At 48.2% G+C, this 9,291-nt stretch overlaps 1 long non-coding RNA gene across 1 annotated transcript in view; it reads right to left on the bottom strand.

Moving 5' to 3' along the window:
* Positions 1-526: 526 nt before the first annotated feature.
* Positions 527-9,291, bottom strand: part of LOC135261307 (uncharacterized) — an 88,745-nt gene continuing 79,980 nt past the window's right edge. Inside the window, exon 9 of the long non-coding RNA XR_010331878.1 lies at positions 527-1,469. This is a non-coding gene — a long non-coding RNA (uncharacterized LOC135261307). The remainder of the gene's footprint in view (positions 1,470-9,291) is intronic.

Below are 9,291 nucleotides of genomic sequence, written 5' to 3'. Positions count from 1 at the left end.
ACACACACACCTGCTCACTCACATGCATACACACACGCATGCACACCTGCTCACACACCTGCACACACACACACACACCTGCTCTCACTCACACTCACACAAACACACACACAGAGGACTTCTGGGATGAAGAACAAGCTGAAAGTCCAGACCATCAGCCAGTGAAAACGGCCTGACATTCAAATCACTGCTATCAGTTAGCTGAGTTTCACTTTGGGGGTCACTGAAATAAAAATGCAAATTACTTTTGCAAATTGTTACATATTTCATACAAAAAATAAAACATTTTTTTGCAGGGTCCTCTCAACACGGAGCAGGAAGTGACATCATTACCACAGGATATCTTACCACTTGCCTGAGACCCAGAAGAAATAATTTTTAGTAATTGTTTTTAAAAAAAAATAATATATGTGTTTAGTATGACAAAACATGTTGCAGTGAAAATATTTTCAAAAGTATGAATTTTATTTGTATTGAATGCCCCTTGGCTCTTGAGATCAAGACCAGGGACTCCTGTCCCCTACAAAGGACAAACAGACAGGTTTTAGGAGGTGAAGCATATAGTTTGTCAAACCCACCTCAACATCTCATTTAAAAAGAAAAAACTATCCCTACCCCTACTTTCCCTGGTCTTCCTTTGATCTTATGGCACAGAACTATGATGGCACTGATTCCATAATTGCTAAACTGATCTCAGGTGGGGATTTTAAACACCCCTGGTTTAAGACACTTTGGCTCAGGAGTTTGCTTAAATGCCTAAAATCTGACAGGCCATCGCTCATATCTTCACCAAAAATACAAATATTTATATTATGAAGGAACACATGCACAGTAACACAATCATGGCACACCGACTCTACACCAGGTTTACCAGCCAGATTGGAAAATTCTTAGGTAACAGATTTTTTAGTGTAAGGCACTGGCACCCATACAACCCAAAGTTGTAGCACCAAAACAAAACAAAACAAAATTCCACAATGCCAGAAGTTCTGGCTTTACAACGGCACACTGATCACTAAGGAAGTAAGTAGTCTGAGCAAAGAGAGAGAAAAAAAACTACCAATCCCCAGGAGCACCAAAACAACAGCTGGCTTTCCAATCTCACCAGTCAGCGCTGAGTTACTGACAAATCAGCCAATTTGGCTGAAGGAGCCAAAGCGGACAACTCTGGCGGAGACAGAAATCAGCACAAACTTCCCCCGGGGCCTGGAAGAGCAGAAGAGAAAGGGAGTGTGCAGACACTGCAGACTGGGCCTTTTATACGAGACCTGATGAAGGAAATGAGCAACACCTGCTCTGAGTATCAGCCAGCTCCAGCTGCGGCATCCTTTAAGTGGCTGGGGCTGTCCGTGGTCCTGAACAGCAGTGCGTGGTTATCGCTGTCCGTGGTCCTGAACAGCTGTGAGTGACTGCCACTGTCCATGGTCCTGAAGATCTGTGAGTGAGGCTGCTATCCTTGGTTCTGAAGTCTAGGCCGTGGGAGAAAGCAGGAAGCTCTGACTGTACAGAAATGGAAGGGCAGCCCTCTCTACCCCTCCCAATGTGTGTGTTGTGTCGTCGTGTGTGTGTGTGTATATATGTATGCGTGGTGTTTCTGTTATTGTGTTGTATCTTTTTGTGTGTGTAATATCTGTTGCATGCATGGTGTGTGTTGATCATGGTGTTTGTCGTTGTGTAATCTTGTGTGTTACGGATCTCTTGCATGCGTTTGTGTGGTTATGGTGGTTTTGTCTGTATCTCTGCATCAGAGGTGTGGAGTTGTTGTATCTCTGTGCGGTGTGGTGCATCTGTGTGTTATTCTGTATGATTTTCATGTGTGTGTGTGTTCATGTGTGTGTGGTGTGTCTTGCGTGTGTATTGTGTGTTGTGTGTATTTGCATGGTTTGTGTGTGTGTCTCTGTGTGTGTGTTTGTATCTGTGTGTGTGTGTCTCTGTGTGTGTGTGTGTCTCTGTGTGTGTGCTGTATCTCTGCATGCGTGTGTGGGTGTGAATATTACCTCTCATTGTGAGGCTGAAAGCGTTAGCGGGGCCCGCTAATGAAATGCTCAGCCGGGGCTTTGAGGCTCTGTAGGGCGGAGGGGATATTTCAGCACATGAAAGAGACGCCGTTATTGTGGGGGGGCGGTACACGTCGGCGGTAACGCGCGGCATAATGGCCGCCCGCGGAGGCTGACTCACGGCGCGTACGTGTGACTCACAGCGGGCGTGATGTCACGCCGCGAATGAATAATGTAAACCGTCACCACGTCCCTGCGGCCAGCCGGGGGGGGGGAGGACTCGTACGAAACCACGCTTATCCGTCTCAAGGTTACGGTTGCCTCCCCCCCCCCTCCGCTGCGAACGGCGTGTTATTAACACCCCCGTGGGGGTACGATGTTCAGGGACGCAGAATACACGCGCAGCAGGGCTAACTGGGAACACGCCGCGCAGACTACATCTGGAGCCTACGTGCATGTTTTCTTGTTTTCCATTAAGCGCATCACACATAGTAACCGTAGTAACAGCTGCGCTGTACCAAGCTGTGCTGAACTAAACTGTGCTGAACCATGCTGTACCGAGTTGTGCTGTGCCAAGCTGTGCTGAACCATGTTGTACTGAGCTGTGCTGACCTGTACTGAACCATGCTGTACTGAGCTGTGCTGTGCCAAGCTGTGCTGAACCATGCTGTACTGAGCTGTGCTGTGCCAAGCTGTGCTGAACCATGCTGTACTGAGCTGTGCTGTGCCAAGCTGTGCTGAACCATGCTGTTTCGAGCTGTGCTGTATTGTGCTGTGCTGTACTGACCTGTGCTGTCTCATCGGTAGTCAGATCACAATGGAAACAATCCTCAGGCAATAATCACCATAAACAGAAAAAGACTTTATCTGAGAGGAACAGAAATAAGCAACAACAGGAAAACAAACAAACAAACAAACAAACAAACAAAATGCAAATAAGAATAAAACCTTGATATTTATACAATAAAGTCAGTTTAATTAGTAAATGTTAATCTTTTTCTCCCTCTCCCCCTGTTCGGGTTTTGATTCTGAGAATGCTAAAATGGGAATGCTGCTTTTTCAGTGGAACCCGTGTTGGCGAGGGTCCGTGTGCAGGAGATGCAGATGAGTTTTGCGCAGGCTGTTCTCAGCCTATCCGGGGGAGCCGGTTATTGACTGCGGGGAAGAAGCCTCCAGGAGCTGCTGGGGTGGGGGGCCGGGGGGGGGGGGGGCGAGGAGCCGAAAACCCATTTCATCCCCCTGCTGCTAAGACAGAGAGCTTTACTGCCCCTATCCTGGTCTTACTGCCCCTACCCTAGTTTTACTGCCCCTGCCCTGGTCTTACTGCCCCTACCCTAGCCTTACTGCCCCTACCCTAGCCTTACTGCCCCTGCCCTAGCGTTACTGCCCCTGCCCTAGTTTTACTGCCCCTGCCCTAGCGTTACTGCCCCTACCCTAGTTTTACTGCCCCTACCCTAGCCTCACTGCTCTGACAACAGAAAGAATCACTTGATGACAACAGGCATGGTGTCACTGTCCACCGAAACCAAAGAGTGTGCTGCTAACAACAAATTGAATAAGTGGTTTGTGCATACTTCCCGACCCTACTTTCCTGTGGTAATTACCAAGTAGTGGCAAGAAAGTATCCAAAAATCACCATCTGCTTTGTCCTATTGGTTGTTACCGGCATGCTCTGTGATTGGTGGAGCTCCTCTCCATGTTCTACCAGTAAAGTGACGTCACAACCGCATTTTGTTATTGTGTTTTCCTGTCATGCTCAGTTGCTCTGTGATTTAGATGAATGTTAGATAAAATGTTGAACGCTAAATTAACTCTGACAGAGTACACGGGACTCTGATATGAGTACATGCGATTGCTCTTAGACTCAGAGAGCTAAATTCACACAGAGCATTATACAATGTACCAGCACAGGAAAGTCAGATTCAGTGTAAGATGATAACAAAAATGTGTGAAGGAGAGAGAGAGAGAGAGTGTGTGTGTGCGTCTGCATCTGTGTGTGTCTGTGCATGTGTGTGTGTGAGTGTGCATATGTGTGTGTGTATATATATATATAAGTGTGTGTGTGCATCTGTGTGTGGGTGTGTGTGTATGTGTATGTAAGTGGTGTATGTGAGTGTGCATCTGTTTGTCTGTGCATGAGTGTGTGTGCGTGCGTGTGTGTGCGTGTGTATGCATGTGTGTGTGTGTGTGTGTGTGTGTGTGCGTGAGTGTGTGTGTGTGTGTGTGTGTCTCATATTGGACCTCTGGGAATGATATCTGTGCAGGTACAGTAAGTGGAGAGCTGGGGGGGGGGGGGGGGGGGGGGGATTACATTTTAGTGACAGTTATTTGCTTCACTCGAGCTCTGGAGTGTGTTCTAACACCCCAGGGGGGCAGTTGGGGATTATCACCGCGCGCGGGAGTCCATTAGAGAGCGCTCCGCCCGCTCTTACCGCCGCGACTCGGCCTGTCAGCGGCGGTGTGGCAAATTGGCCCGCGCAGTGGGACAGACCGCCCCCCCCCCCCAACACCCCCTAAACCCCTCCGCCCGTGGGACAGGCGCCCCCAACACCCCCTAAACCCTCTCGCGCAGTGGTCAGGCCCTCTCTCTCTCTCTCTCTCCTCTCCCTCTCTCTTCTCCCTCTCTCTCTCTCCTCTCTCTCTCTCTCCTCCTCTCTCTCTCCCTCTTCTCCTCTCTCCCTCTCCTCTCTCTCTCTCCTCTCTCTCTCTCCCTCTCCCTCTCTCTCTGTCTCTCTCTCTCCTCTCTCTCTCTCTCGCTCCCTCTCTCTCTCTCTCCCTCCCTCTCCCTGTCTCTCCCTCTCTCTCTCTCCTCTCTCCCTGTCTCTCTGTCTCTCTCTCTCCTCTCCTCTCTCTCTCTCCTCCTCCCTCTCTCTCTCTCTCTCTCTTGCGGAAACGCTCTTTTTTACGGCCCCGGTGGGAACTCGGTGATGTGTGTGTGAAATTCCACGCCATTCTCAATCGCAATCCTCCTCCGCACGTACCCCCCCCCACAAATAACATCAGCTTTAAAAATGACTCATTTTCCCCCCAATATTTATCTGCCTTACCAACACAAGGGTTACTAAAAAAATCTCTCAGTTCATATTAGATACTGTATTATCTAATATAATGAAATTATATTATTTATATATTGTATGAAAAAAATTAATTAATCTGTTTCCTTGTGTCCAGTTGGCTGACTAGTGTGCCTGCTGACCTCAGCCTGAACTGACAGCAGGAAGCAGGTTTATTTTGACTGTCATACTCAAGTGGCCACAGGCACAGCCTAAGACAGATGACAGCAGTCATTAAAGTGAGAGTGTGCTCAATAAGAGGTCACATCGCACGGCTGTGTCATTATGAATGACCGTGAGCCCAGCGCACTGCGCGCTTATCAAAACATGAAACATAACTAACTGCCACGCGCCATGCACTTCAGCTGATATTATTCACAGGCCAATGCAGTTACCATGCCACCCCCAGTTATTCACATGCACACACACACACAGTGATGCTTTCTCTCAGGCCATGATGTGGGCATTGGTCAGCCAGGTTCTCACCTGACCCAGGGGTGCCTGTGGGAGCCTTTTTTTTACAGCGTGAAACAAACAGACGTGTCGTGGCCACCTGTTCCTCCAGGCCGCGCTTGCTGGTGGGGTGAGGTTGAGAAAGGTTGCGTGATGATCCCACGGGTTATACGGACTTATTTTCTTTCCCGCTGCCTTTGATGACCCCCCCCCCTCGCCTCCCCAGCCGCGGTTTACAACCTGTGGAAAGGTCGCGGCTCCAAACGAGTGCAGCGGTGGATTTTCGCTGGAACTGTCAAAACTGAACCCCTGCACTCCTATTCCCTAATTTAATTTTCACTGCTATTTCGCCGAGAGAGACGCAAGCCGTGTGATTGGTCGATGGGAGTAAATAGGCGCGGTCAGAGGTTCGAAGGAAACCCCAAAGACACTCGATCTTTCTGTCTTTCCCCTATAAAGAGTCTCTGCGCCTCCCCACCGATGTTCGCACCCCCCCCCTCCCCCTCCCCCGGCCGACGGGGCTCTCCAGCAGAGGACCCGGGACGGAATTACCCATGAGCCCCCTGGGCGCCCCTGCATCTGACGGTGACGGACAAGCTGGAAAGCAGCCCTGTGGCCGTTTCCCCTGATCCTAAAGCCAAAATAAATAAATACAACCTGGAGGGGGCGGGGGTAGGGGGGTTGGAGAGGTCTGCTTTTGAGAAACACACTGGCTTGCAGGACCAAGATTCTCCTCACTGCAGGAAATCTGTCTGGAAGGAAAAGCCTCCTCTGCTGTGTGCTGCTTCTGTAGGAGGTGCTGTGTAACTTATTAAACTCAGCCCCCAGGCTGTTCAAATCCAGCCCGGCAGCAACTGCTCACACTTCCACCAGACCCAGTTTGGGTTTGTCTCCTCCGAGCTGCGTGATGTGCTGCACGTCTTTCCTTTAAAAAAAAAAAGAAGAAAAAAAGCCAACCGACAGCTGAACTTCTTAAGGAGTCTTAATTGGCATATTTACGTGCAATTATATCCAAATCAGCTGTTGCCAAGTAACCATGCACTTCTCTTGTCAGTAGTCTCCATATTGCGCTGAAATATTATCTTGGCTGTCATATTCAAGTGCAGGCCTCCAAAGCTGAAGATTGATCCGCTATCATAAATTAAATAAAGCTGTTGATAACGTCACTGAGCCGTATCACTGCAAATAACCACAGCTCGGCAAGTAACATGTTTATCAAAATAAATAACCACAGCACGGCAAGTAACATGTTTATCAAAATAAATAACCACAGCTCGGCAAGTAACATGTTTATCAAAATAAATAACCACAGCTCGGCAAGTAACATGTTTATCAAAATAAATAACCACAGCTCGGCAAGTAACATGTTTATCAAAATAAATAACCACAGCTCGGCAAGTAACATGTTTATCAAAATAAATAACCACAGTTCAGCATGTAACATGTTTATCAAAATAAATAACCACAGTTCAGCATGTAACATGTTTATCAAAATAAATAACCACAGCTCAGCATGTAACATGTTTATCAAAATAAATAACCACAGCTCAGCATGCAACATGTTTACCAAAATGCAGGAATGAACATGCTGAGATGTACTTGTACTTTGATGTCACCACTATTGACCTCTAACCTTACCAAGAATGCATTGACACTGCAAAAATCCGTGAAACTAAATAAAATATACTTACACTACTGGTACACACAATCCTCCTGCCTGCTGTCATCCTGTCCATTTTCTTGACGCAGTGAAAAAAATAAATTATTCTTCGCCCTCAAATACAAAGCAGAAAACGCAATGGCTGCTGGGAAAGGAAAGCATGGAAGAGTGTGCTTAAAAGTTTTTTTTAGTCCTCCCAAGAACACAAAAGAGAATTCTTCTCGCATTCTTGCCTGGTTGTGTTCTTGAGGTTTGGAATGCACTTGATCACCGTTTGCTAATTTACTAACTAACAGGGGCTGGCTAATTTAGGATCCGCTTTTCCCCCCGTTAGCTTTAAAGCCCAGCCCCCTGCTCTGGAACGGTCCGCAACAAGCCAACAAAAATCACACGACAGGAGAGTTGTTTTGTTTTTTAATTTTTACAAGGCAGCAGCGCGCAGGCCCAAGCGATGCGTTTGTGTGCGGCGGCGGCGATGGCTAACGGTCGGTTAAACGGGAAGATGACACGCGTGGGCCCTGTTGGGGGGGCGTCGGTTAGATCGGAAGATGACACGCGGGCCTCGTCTGGGCCTCGCAGAGAGCGGCAGAGAGCGGCAGAGAGCGGCAGAGCACCCGGCCAAGCAAGAGCTCATTCATTTGTCAGCAGGAGCTCGGAGACTGACAGCAAAAACAGAAAAATAACACGTTTCTTTTTTTTTTTTTTTGGGTTCCATTTGTCTTGAAAGAATCCTCTTTTTTATTTTGTGTGTGTGTGTGTGACTGAGTGTGCATGAAAGAAAAGACTCAATTCAGCCAAAACATTCCAGCTGAATAAAATGCTAATTAGTGCAGGACAATAACCCCAATTATTTGGAAATAGGAAATATGCAATTAGGGCTGTTTTTGTTCCTCATAAATGTCCAGACCCCCTTTTGCAGTTTCCCAAAGTATTATGTTTCTTCATTATGCAGATGCAGACAGACTGTTGGTTTATTTATTTTTTAAACATGTGGTGAAGCCTGATGTGCAGGCAGCCAAAGGGTTTGCTAATACTCACTGAATAATTAAAAACAAACTCCTGAACAGAATCTGCTGCAGACATCTAAGTTTTGACGGCAAGCTCTGTTTTCTAAATTCTAAATCCATTTAATTAAAAGCGGCTAAAAGCTAAATGGATATTTGTTTCATCCTGCAATTTATTACGAAAAAAATTATCTCTTTTTTTGTCTTTGGCTCGTCTCTCTGAATTAAGAGCAAAGAACTGAAAGATCATGCGAGAGAGACATCAACCGCGTGAGAGACAGTGACATGCGATGCGGTGATATGAAGGTTCAGACGACGTCCACTCGGACACAAAAACTGATTATTTAAGACGTTGGAAGCTAACAGAGGCCCCAGTGACAGACAGGATGTTATGGGGCCACAAGCCGGGATGAGGAAACCGTGTCTGTCGCTTATCAGTGACATTCCGTTATCCCTGCTGTGTGTGGGTACGGGCCCGGGAGGGGGCCTACAAATCTGGCTCCCCCCCCCCCCCCCGCCCCCCCTTTTGAAGTGTCAGAGGCGGCTGTTTGCACAAATCCCTTTTTTTAAATGCTATTTCCTCCCCCTGTTTTCTCCCCCTGATCGGAATGGGCCAATCACAGCGATCCGATCCGTTCGTGCTAATCGCTAAAACCCCCGCCAACGATTCGGGGGGGGGGGAAGGGCGGACCTGTACGCTCTCCTCCGGAACACGCGACGGCAAACGCGCCGATTCCATTCGCGCGGCAATGCGCTAGTTAGAATCCTGAGCAGGAGGAGGAGGACAACACTCTTAGCTCACGCAGACAGACTGCAGATGCCCAGAACGACCAGAGGGGGGCGCCGGTGCACAGTGGGAGAAGGACGATGCGGATGAGAGCCCTCCCTGGGTGACGTCTCGGCCCTGGCGCCGTCCGCTCCTCAGTACCGTTACAGGAAACCTGGAACGGCAGCTTCGGCAGCTACATTCTGCTTCAGGAGCGAAATCGCTTTTTCGTTCATCAGGGACGGTAAACCATGCTGACCACGCAGCTACTAAAGCTCACGCAGCCGTTCGCCTACAGCAACATCCTATTACACCAGAACCATGGCTGAGAGAAACACGGGTGTTTGTGTGTTTTTGG

The sequence above is a fragment of the Anguilla rostrata genome, chromosome 1 (genome assembly GCF_018555375.3).
Source record: "Anguilla rostrata isolate EN2019 chromosome 1, ASM1855537v3, whole genome shotgun sequence".
Lineage (NCBI taxonomy): Eukaryota > Metazoa > Chordata > Actinopteri > Anguilliformes > Anguillidae > Anguilla > Anguilla rostrata.
The sequence above is the reverse complement of the archived record's forward strand: the minus strand, read 5'-3'. Positions and strand labels throughout refer to the sequence as shown.